This window comes from Urocitellus parryii, chromosome 5 (genome assembly GCF_045843805.1).
Source record: "Urocitellus parryii isolate mUroPar1 chromosome 5, mUroPar1.hap1, whole genome shotgun sequence".
Taxonomy (NCBI): Eukaryota; Metazoa; Chordata; class Mammalia; order Rodentia; family Sciuridae; genus Urocitellus; species Urocitellus parryii.
In genome coordinates, this window is record NC_135535.1 from 192,044,393 (window position 1) to 192,056,719 (window position 12,327).

The following is a 12,327-nucleotide window of genomic DNA, read 5'->3' on the forward strand; positions in this document are numbered from 1 at the left end:
TCAGTCAACAGAGCATTGCCTCAAATTCTGAAATAGGAGATGTTAGGTAGATGGAGAATATAATCCCAATAAAAATTATAATCACTGAATTCATCATATGTGCCTTACAGAGTTCTTGCGCCTTATATTTTTCTCAACTCCACGAGATAGATACTGATGTCATCTCCACGTCACAGATGGTGAAAAAGAGGATGCAACACCTTGCCCAATCAATAGTTAAGGAGGTAGTGGAGCAAGGATTTAAATCCAGTGCATGTAAGTCCAAAGTGTGACCTGTTAGCCACCAAGCCAGCACAGCTTTATCCACAATGCCCTTTGAGACTCTTGGAATTTTAACTTTGTTTTATTTTGTTTTTGTTAACAACATCAAGTCCACATATTAATGGGATTCAGCATGATATTTCCATACTTCCTGGAGATTTTAAAAGAAATACACAGTGGCTCTCAACAACACAGAAACATATGCCTCCCTAATCTTGAAGTCCACAGCCTGGCAGGATCTGGGTTACGATTTGCCATTACAAGTTGGCAAATTAACATCATTTCTTAAAAGAAACCAAATGTCACTTTAAGAATCCTAAAGGTATAGAGAAGTAATACCCTAGCAAAAAATGATCCTTCCATAAATAATAAATAGGAACTCTGGACAAAATACAATTGAGAGCTCTGGAGACTGAATTAAAGCAGAAAGATTTTAGAGAAGAGTGAACATGAGGAAGAAATGGCAGGTACTGGTAAGTTTCCCACTTAATGGACTTTGCTATGAGGATAACCAAAATTGCAGCATAGTACAGAGGGTACTCCAGCTGACAGTCCACTGTGTTTCTGGCCACAAGAAATAGAGTGAGCTACCTTAAGCAACAAGGGCCACTGGGAAGCAGAAAGGAAGACTGCAGAAAAAGCAAAGGCCAAATACAGTGCACACACTCTGCTAAAATTATTTAAGGCAGTCAGAAATGAACAATAGAAGAGAAACAGCCAACCAGAAAGCATGTAAACCAGAGGACGTTGGAAGCGTATCTTTAATTTACTGAATAAGAAAAACTTTAAGATCAATTCAAAATTCCATATAAAAACAGCCTCCAAAGTAGAAGTAAAACAAGGCAAAAAAAAAATATGTCATACAAATGGAACTGAACAAATGCAGGGACTAAACCAATAAAAGTAGAAATTAGATCAGTATGAGGAAAGAGAAAATTCTAGACTATATCTTCACAAAAAATGAAGTACGTGTTTGTTTGCTTATTTATTTACTCATTCCTGCTCTCCTGACCTCCAACCCAGTGCCCGTCAGACAAAGTAATTATCATGGGTTACTTGAAATGGAAGGAAGGTTGGGTGAAGATGAAAGGGAATACAGATGAGAAGTAAAAAATAGATATATTTTTTAAAATGTAGTTATTTATTTAACAAGGAATATAGCATGCCTAAAGTAATCTCAGCCATGCCAAACAACATATGTAGATAGATATGGATCCTCATAGAGATATAAAAATGTTAATAAATGGTTAATGGGATTATTTCAGGATAGTGGAATTCAAGGAAGTTTTTAAGATATTTCTTATATTTCTGTGTATTTTTTCAAATTATTTTAGAGAGCATGCACTAATTACATAAACAATATAACAATTTTCACAGTGAGGAAAAAAAACGAAAGAATGAATTTCAGATGTGCATCCATCCCTTCAAATCTTGAAACAGATTACATTTTTCTGATGAGAGTAAGATGAGGCTACTTCTTATAACAGAAGAACACTGAAAGTGGTGTCAGAGCCTCTGAATCTATTCTTTTACCTCTGAAGGAGTACTTGGTTCTCTCATGTCCCTTGTTCCTCAGAGAAGACAATTTCAGACTTCTATTAATCTTTCAGGGATAAAGTTCATCAAGTTAATGAGAGAAATAAGTGAATAAACGTGTGAATAAGAAGCAAAAATAAGAAACTTTCACAATTTAGTAAGTTTAGGCAAATAGTGCTTTTTCATAATTTTTCCAAACAATCCATTTATTCATTCATAAAACTACGTTATCAGTGTCCATATGCAGGACACTAAGCTAGTCCCCAAAAATAAAAGGGGAAGAAATTTCCCTGTCATCATTAATCTGAGTTTGTGGAAACATCAAAAAAAGTTCCACCTTGCACACCAGCAGGATGAGTAGGAAAAAGCATTGTAAACCTGTGACTTGACACGTTCATCGAAGTCCTCCTCTTCTGCCTCCACCTTGCTTCTCCTGCATGGGTCCTCTCAGACACCACTTTCTTCCTACCTGTCCACACGTCCTCTGCTGGAGAGGAGGAGGAGGAGAGGGCAAGGACAATGGTCAGGGAGATGCACCTCCAAGAGGACATGAGGTTTGACCTGGTCCTCGAGTCACAATTGGTTTTTGCTAGATGAAGAAATGAGCAGGAAGCCTTCCAAGCAGAGGAAACGACACAGGCCAATCACAGGATTTGTTGAAACAGGATGCTTTAGGAAAATGCAAGTGGCTCAATCTGGTGAGGCAAGGTTACACAGGGAAAAGTGATGTAAACAACATGAAGCCAAAAGCAGGCAGGGGATGGACCATGAAGAGTACTGTGTGCCCACCTGGGGGGCCTGAGCTCTATCCTGCAAGAATCAGGCCACTAAGGTCAGCCCTTACCTTATAAAGGTGAATGATTGCTATAGAACAGTAAAAATAGTTTAAAAAGAAGAGCCACAACTGCATGGCAGCTTTAGAATTTTAGGGAGCTCACATTAAAATTGTCCATGGCAGATTGGAAATGGGCAAGGCCAGAGGCAGCAAGACCAGAGAGCAAGCTATGAAGTTAATCCTGACTAGAGAAATGGAGGGTGGGAATTCATGCAGTAGGTGGGATGGATGAGTTGTCCTGGGAGGGAGGGAGCATCCTTCAAATCTAAAATCGATTTGATTTGATGAGCAATTAGATATAAGAATGGGGAAAGACAGGGGACTGGAAGGTGGTCTCCTCAGAGAAAGTAAATTCTGAGATAACACGTACAGGAGAAGCAATTTTGGGGGAAGAGAAGGAGGTATTCTGGGGGCTGCAGGAGTATCCACTGAGGGTGAGCAGCAGTGGCAGTTAGAAGTGACAAGTAGAGTTTCCGTGTAGGATCCAAACTGGTCGTGGCTTCATAGAAAGCAACGGCTTGTAATTGAAATCAGGAACAAGGAGCAGAGGGAGCCTGCCGGGTGAAGTGAAATGAGGAAGGGCCAAAGACATACAAATTAGGAGGAAGAGAAATCGGGGGACAGAGCACAGGGAAGGGAGAGGAGACATGAGTGACAAATGAAGCAATTAAACTCTTCACTCGCCTCTGTCTGCACCATCCGATCATGAAGTTTTCAAAGAGTTATTTGTAAGTTCTCTGTTCTTGGTGGCAGAATGAGTTACTAACCTTTTCTAATTGGAATCTGATTCTCTCTAGAATTCTGCACTTGAGACTCACCAGATTTTTATAAATAAGTAAAAAGAATTGTAATGAGCTTGGGATGACTATTTTCATGGCATTTGGGTCACCTCTTTAACCCAAGTCCCACTCCTGCCCAGCCCACAAACATTTCTCCACGCCATCGAAGCCACCTAGCTCCAGAGCACAGCTCAGGTTTTAGGCTCCTGCAGTTTAGCCATAAAAGCTTCCCAGGCCCACAGTGGTGCCATAGACTGAATGTCCCTGTGCCCAACAGTCACACATTGGAGCCCCTAAGCCCCTGTGATGGTATTTGGAGATTGGGGAGATAATTAGGATTAGATGAGAACAGAGAAGTGGGGGGCCCTCAGGATGGGCTCGGAGCCCTTAGAAGAAGAAATATCACAGAGCTTTCTCTCTTTCCTTGCAATCTCACAAAGAGATCATGTGAGCACACAGAGGGCCGTGGACTACAAGCTGAGAGAAGAGGTCTCAGAATGATAGCTTCTTTGCTGGCCCTTGATCTTTGACTTCTCTGCCTCAGAGTCAAGGGAATAAATGGAAGCCAGATTTTTCAGTCCTTACTATTGGCCGAGTGTTGTCATTCACCTGGTGGATGTCCCATAAAAGCCTGGAGAGCATCCATAGCACCTTGGGAGGTATGTCACCACCAAGTTGTATATGACAGGATTTCAACCTTAAGGGACATTTCTCTGAAATGGAAATCCCATTTCATAGATCCACATTTGTGTTGCTGACTACATAGTGTGCCAGGATGAGACAGAAAACATTGCCAATAGGCCATGCAGTGGCCAAAAGAGAGAAAAAATGAAAAGATGGAGTTCATGAGACCACAAAACTTACCATTTGTAAAAATGGTAAGTTTATTCCATTAAAATAGTAACTTTATTTCATTAAAAAAAAACTGTCACTTTTTTAGCCAGGTGTGAGGGTGCACACTTGTAATCTCAGCAATCTGGGAGGCTAAGGCAGGAAGATCACAAGTTTGAGACCAGCCTCAGAAATTTAGTGAGGCCCTCAACATCTTATACTATCTCAAAATAAAAAATAAAATAATACCTCAGTGGTAAAGGGCCCCTGGGTTCAATCCCTGGTACCAAAAAAAAAAAAAGTTTTTTCATTGTTTTAATACACACTTTGGAATTTGATTTCATTCTTTATCTAGAAAGGGAGAGGGGGATACTTGGTTAGTGACATGGTTTCTCTCTATTAATTTAAATCCAAACAGCTGTGTTGTGAGCAGTAGTCAAATAAGAAGGAAGATCTTAAAGATATCCCAATGTCAAAATAACCAGTATAGAAGCATAAGGGAAGACAGACATTAAAGTGCTTAGCTAAATGAGCTGGCTAGAGTAGTCAGAACATCAGATGTTTAAAGATACTGAGCTTTCGCCTGACATGCGTGCGGCCTGGGTTCGATCCTCAGCACCACATACAAACAAAGATGTTGTGTCCGCTGAAAACTAAAAATTATTAAAATTCTCTCTTAAAAAAAAGATATTGAGCTGAACAACCATAAATGCCAACCAAAAATCCAAGCCTCAAACCTGCTTTAACCCCAAGACCCAAAAAATGCATCTCTGACTAGAGAAAAAGGTCTTCACGTGACGATAATGCAGCAAGAACATGTGAACATTCTCACACTCACGCTCCTCCATATTCCTGCTCAGCACCATCCACAAACACAGAAGCTGGTGACAAAGGCATCACAAATGTGTCACAGCAAGAACCCGTGGCTCGTTCAAGTGTGAAGTAGAAAGAACCATGAGCAAATGCATTCATCACAGCACCATCTGCCAAAGCCAGCCAATTCATATCAATGACATGCTGTGCATTAGTTAAATCTCAAGTGTACATTATTAAGTTTTAAAAAATGTTGATTTTCCCCATCTGTACTTTAATTTCACACATTTTATCAGGTCACAGCAGGAGTCCACTCAGGTTATGTTGATATAATTAATCTAAAACAAATGAACTAATTGCCTTTCACAACATCATTCAAAGCACAATCTGATTCATTAATCTCATAAATTTTTATTTCCCTTCATTCATTAATTTACTGTTGTTCACTCCTATAGACATTAACCAGAGTTTCATCTTTAGCAACACTCTGTAAGCACCAGACACTGAATAGGATATTCTGCTCTTGAATCAAACTTTTCTAAGAGTAACTCAAATTATGCAGGAACTAGAATACATTTTTAAAACGTAAACCTAGTGGTTGCACTTGAATATATTCTGTGTCTGCATTAAGTAGGTTTTAGTGTTTCAGACAATGTACACACACAAGTGCAATTAGTGCCCTATATTCTCAAAAGCAAAGGCGCCTGACCCCTTGCAGACTGAATTTCCTTCATAGGATAGTCAACACCTCGCCTTGTATAGTTACTTTTAACTCTACTCTTTCTTGGAGATTTGGTTACTTGTTGGGACTACAGAAAAGTAAATTACTTGAGTCAAACTGCTTCAAGAAAGAGACCGACTCCTAACAAGACAACTATCTTCTACATTATCTTTAAGACTTCCAAAGTTTTAACTGATCTATAAAAACCAAAAATTGTGCATATATATGGAGTACTATGTGATGTTTTTGATTTGTATATACTTGCAGTAGTGAGCAAATCAGGGCAAACATATCTATTTCCTCAAGCATTTATCATATCTTTATTTTGGAAAACATCCCAAATCCTTTCTTTGAGCTTTTTGAAATGTATAGTACATTATTGTTATCTATAGTCACATATGGTACAACAGGAGTGAGCATTTCTTACTCCTGACCATATGTTAGTACCCATTGATCAACCTTTCCCCATCCTCCCCCAAACCCGGCCCCTGGTAACCACCATTCCACTCTCCACTTCCATTTCTCCTGCCACCTGTTTTATTTTTAACAGTAGTTTCCAGTTTAGAAGGAAATATGTCCAACTGTAAAATAAATCCAAGCACAGACTACAATTTACTTAAAAATCACAATATAGAGACACTGGAGCAAAAGTCAATGAAATATACTGTCAGCCACCAAGTTAAACGAAAAATAATTATTCATTCACATCCTGCCAACACTCATGCCTTAGTAGCAAAGTGAATAAAAGAAACAAATATCTAGGTGACGTAAGGAAGGAGAGGGTCTCTGGGGGGGGTGAAGAGGAGGAACCAATAATGGAGAAATATCTACAGCTGACTTTTATCAGGTGCCTCATAGTTGCTGGGCACTTGTCTATTATCTCATTTAATTTATATAATAAGCATATGGGGTATCCACTAATATTATTTCCTGTGTGTAAGTAAACTGAGACATAGGGTAGCTTGACTATGTGCTAACTTAGTCATAGAGTCCAAATTCAAATGTAATCAGTGTGCCCAATAACCTTTACACATGGAATTTAATCCTCATTTTCAAACCATTTTCACATGAAAAACTGGGGTATGCGAATGGGAAAGAGGGAGTAGTGAGAGGATTGCTCCCCAATTGTCTACTTTGGGCCCTAAAGAGATCAAGAAATAGCAACCTAGAGTGTTGGCCCCTCCCCACAGAGGAAGCACCCAGCATGCAACTCTATGTTCTAGTTTTTCATACAACAAGGTCCCTAACATCCTTCTTATATTTTCAAACAAACAAAAAATCCATTGGCCCCTACTCTCAAAAAGATAAATCAGCCACATTGAAGTAATTAGAGAAGGGGTGTTGACCTCCATTGTGGTGTGCTCCTAAGGCTTTTTAACATTGAGGACAATTTTATTCATACTCCTCAAACTGATCCACAATAGGAAACACGTTTAATCACGTATACAACACCTAAGGTCAAAGCAAAGGATTTATGAACTAGCCTTGACATGTGTAACATCTTCTGATATTTCTTTTTCCCCCCTAAACAGCAATCACAACCTGCTAATTTTTTTGACCCACCTTTGAAAAACAACAGATAAAAAGAACTTTCTCTTAAAATCTACATTCTAGCCAAAAGTCAGCTGAACTCAAACCTATTTACTTTATACATAAGAAAGTGAGGACAAAGGTGGTACAGTGTGGGAGCTGACCTGGGCCTCCTAAGCATTTTCAAAAGCTGGTAGTGGGAACTCAGTATCCCAGGGAGGGGCAGCGGCTGTCTGCTTCCAGGGCCCACACAATGCCTTTCATCTCAGAAGCCACAGGCTTGTAACACGTGTGGTCTCACCTGTGGTTTGGGGTTCCCGTAAAGAGAACCTGAGAAGCAGAATTCTAGTAAACATTTTATTTGGGAGGCAATCCCAGAAAACACAGATGAATGAGGTTAAAAAAAAAAAAACAAAAAGAAGGACTTGTCCAGCAAGTTCCCACTGTGGGTAACTAGTGATAAGCATCACAGAAAAGCCTTGGAAATAAAAATATTCCTGAGAATTTATCTCCCCACCATGGCAGAGGGAGTTAAGACATCAATTATGCATGAAGGGTTTTCCTGACAGTAGCCCATGTCCAGTCCCCACAAACAGCACTGAACAGAGATGCAGAAGTTGGTTGAAGACCAGAGTTCCTGTACGACAGCGGAGAGGCCACAGAGGTTTGGGAATGCACCAACAGTGCATGCTTCAAGTGACTTTTTTTTTTTTCAAACATACATAATCCAGACCCCGGTATCAGTAGTAACTTTAGGAAATGCAGATTTGGAGAGTTATGACTGAGTCAAGCTAAATTAAATAAACATTCTCCCTTCACAAGGCTAGGAAATTTTTTCCTGCAAACATTGAAGGTCCTCAAAGATTTTTTTGTATTCAGTTGCAGTTAATATGACTATTTGCAGAAGGGAAGGGGGATAGATAGATCTATATGATAAAAATAAGTAAGACAGATGCAGGGCAAGAGATTAAATAGAAAAACAGTGGAGCATTTCCTTGTTTGTTCTTTCCTTTTTTTTAGCTTGGTACAGTATAGATAGCAAGATCTTAGAGTTTGAATACCTGTTTGTAAACTACTAATTCAAAATAATTAACTTTTAAATTTTCCTTGAGCCCCTTTCTTACCATCTATGTAAAGAAGATTGCATTTATTCTCACAAGAACCCTGTGAGTTAATAGCTAAGTAACCAGGTATACTGAGGTGCATGTCTTACACCTCTCTCCCTAAGCACAGTTGGATGGTGGTAGTGGAGATGCTGGTGATGGGCTTCTCATTTTCAATCACCAGCAGCACATCACTTTTGTACCCAATCTATCTTCACTTCCATATTTTGCACAGCTAGTCTTCTCCCTGGACTCTAAGCAATATTTTTGTTTTACTGACAGAACAATATCATGACAACAGAGTTTGTTGAAAGAAAAATATACCTTCCTCACAGACAATCACCTGTTCTGAGTCATAATGAGGAGGGTACAGGTGAACTGTCTGGTGTGGGATTTATATATATATATATATATATATATGGAGAGTCTTTCTCTTCTTGATGATATCACACCTACTTCCTGCTCTCCTAAAATGGTAAGTTCCCTTCCTTTGCAGAGTGATTGACATTATTTCAATATAAAAATGGATTTCTGTTTGGTGCTTTTCCTTTCACTATGTATTACTTTGTCTTTAAAAATAATGCTTTTGTCAGTTTTTTGACATATACTTTACATCCAATAAAAATCATTCACTTAAATGCACTTTTTTTTTAAGTTTTGGCAAATGAAGACAGCTATGTAACTTTCACAATAATGACCTAACATGTTTCCTTTATTCCCCCAAAACTCTCTCAGTCATTTACCCCCATGCTAATCCAAACTATAGATCCTCTTTCCATTACTTTCATATAAAAAGAATCTGTTGTCAAAGAATCTATAGTCTCATGTGTCTGGCTTCTCACCCTTAGCATCCATTTGAGCTCCATCCATGTTGCTGTATATGATATTGCACTGTATGGATATAATAGCATTTGTTTATCCATTTACCAGCACTTAGCCATGAGGAATAAAGCTGTTATGAACATGTGCATACAAGTGTATGTGCAGCTGAATGCTTTCATTTCTGTTGGGGTGATACAAAGGAGTAGAATCGGAAACTCATATGGCAAATTTATGTAAAACTTGATTTAAAACTTCCAAACTATCTTCCAATCTGGCCACACTATTTTGCACTCCCACCAGCCAGCCATGTAGGAGGATTCCGTTCACTCTACACCTTCATCTCTTGACAGAGTCAGGCTTTTAAATTTTAGCTCTTCTGGTGGGTGTGTAGTAGTATCACATCGTAAATTGCATTTGCATTTCCCTGATGACAAATGGTGAGCTGTCCATGATATTTTAATTCCTTCTTTAGTGAAATGTCTTTTCAAATCTTTTGTCCATCTTTTTTTTCAGATCTTTGGCTTCTTCTTGAGTTGCAAATATTCTCTATATATTTACAATCAAGGCCTTTATCAGATACACCTTGATAAATGTGATTTCATTTTGCTTCTTTATTTTTCTAAGGATGTGAATCAATGAGCAAGAGTTTTTTTCTTTTAATACAGCCTAGTTCATCATTTTTCATGGTTTATATTTTTCTGAAATGTTTATAAAATTATTGCTTATCCTAGAAAAGATAAGCCAAGATATCACCAAGATTTTGTCCTAGGTATTTTTCTAAATATGAAACCATTTAACCTATATTTGATCTATGTTCCATTTTTAGTTTATATGCATATGCTGTAAGGGAAAAAGTTGAATATTTTTGCATGAGGATGTCCAACCAAAATGCTTCAGAATTGACTTTAAAAATTACCTGAGCAACATTGTTTAAGAAAATGTATACTATATATGTGAGTATCTATTACTGTTGTATATTTAATGCTATGGATTTACATATTTATGCCTAAACCATAACAAACTTAATTCCTGTAACTTTACAGTACAGCTAGAAATCAAGTAGCTTAGTTCTTTAATTCCCTTATTTTTCAAAATTGTTTTTAACTATTCAAACTCCTGTGTGTACATATAAATATTGGAAATAGCTCATCAATTTCAGCAAAAGCCTACTGAGATTTTTATTTGGGTTATGTTGCATCATTAGATCAATTTAGAAAGAACATCTTCACACTAAGTCTATTAGTTCATGAACATGATAGAAGCCTTCATTTATGTAGCTCTTCGATCCTTCTTTCTCTTTCTTGACAATTCTTAGGCCTCTAATACAAACCTCATGTTTAATGCAGTTGGTTAGTACTTCCAAAGCACTGGAGATGGTGGATGTCTTGCCAGGTTCTTCTATTGGAAACTTCTCTAGTGTTTGCCACCTCTTAAGAAGATGCTGGCTTTAAGATGAAGACAAATCTGACCAAGTTAGGGAAGTATCAATTCCCGATTTTCCCGAGGATTTTTTTTTATTAGAAAGGTGTATTGCATTCCATTAAAATGTTTTCTCAGCATACATGGAGATAACCACATTTTTTTTCTTAGTTCTATTTACATGGATGTTACATTATTTCTAATATTGAGTCAATCATGCATTTGTGGGGGGAAAAAACCAGAGCTGCTCATGACTTGTTATTTTCTTAATGGGGTACTGAATCCTGTTTGCATCAATATTCATTTCAATATTCCAAGTTTTATTGGGCAATTTTAAGTATTGGTTATTTCTAAATGTATTTTCTTCTTCAGTAGTTCTAATACTATACACATTATACCTCCTTTTCTTCTCTAACATTTTCAATATTTTCCCTTTGATCCATTTTACTTCCCTTTTTTCTCTTATTTTCCTGACTTATGCATGTCCCTCATTAAATTTCTTACAGGCTACCTTGGGCATCTAGTAATTTAATCCTTATTTCTAGATAATTTTGTCTTTGTTTCTTTCCCAAGTTCAATTAAATCTTAATTTCTTCCTGTGTTAGTTCATTTATGCATTAATTTTTCAATGTTATATTCAAATTGATTTTTCCTACCTCAAAAAATTTTGAGTACATTTCATTCAGTTTGAAGTGTTAAATTAGAGCTTTCTTCTATTTCATGACTATATTCTGAAGTGTGTTGGATCTCTGCTTCTGATTTTTAAAATTCTGTATCAATTTTCTTATCTTCTTCCTGATAAGTTTTGTGGTATTTCAGATAGTTTTTTTTCATCCTCTGAGACTAGATTCTGGTCTTTAATATTTCTCATGTCACTATTCATTCTTTTCATGCTTTCCTTTATATTCTTGAGCCTATTTGATACATTCATAATAGATACTTTAAGTTCCATGTCCTTTATTATATTTGTCATTTCTGAATATGTTCCAACTGATTCTTGTTTCCCTACTTATGAAACTACTTTTGTGCTTATGTGGCAATGTTTTATTTAATAGCAGATATTGTTAATTTTACATTATCATCTTTTTTAAACAGCTTTAAAATATGTTAGATTTTGTTTCATTATGCAACTAAGTTACTTGGAAATGATTTTGACAGCTTTATCGCATGCTTTTAAGCTCTTTATTGAACACCCAAACTTTTAATCAACATGGTGTATAATATGTACTGTTGATATACCTAGCCTAGTTATCTCATTAGATTAGAAGCCAGCTTGTCACAAGTTATGAAGGATTCATTTCTGTTTTCTGTAAAAATATCAGGATGTCTGTATGGCCTGGCCATTAGTTGATGTTGTAAAGCTGATTGGAATGCCTGCCCGTGCCCTGAACTCACCCAGGTCCGGTTTTCCCTGACCAGATAACAACCCTTTCCTAAACCTTAGTGACGCTTCATAAATTCTGGCCCTCCCTGGCCAGATAAAGACCCTGAGTCTCTAAGATCTCCATAAATTCTGATGCTGGGGCCAGCAAAAATGTAAACTTGTATTATGCTCCTCAGAGTGTTGTTATCTGTAAACCCCCCCCCTTTGTGTAACTTTTTGGGCTATAAAACTGGGCCACAAAGAAGCCTCGGGGCTGTCTTGTTCCCGCCGTTTTGGGAGGGAAAGGCAGCCCG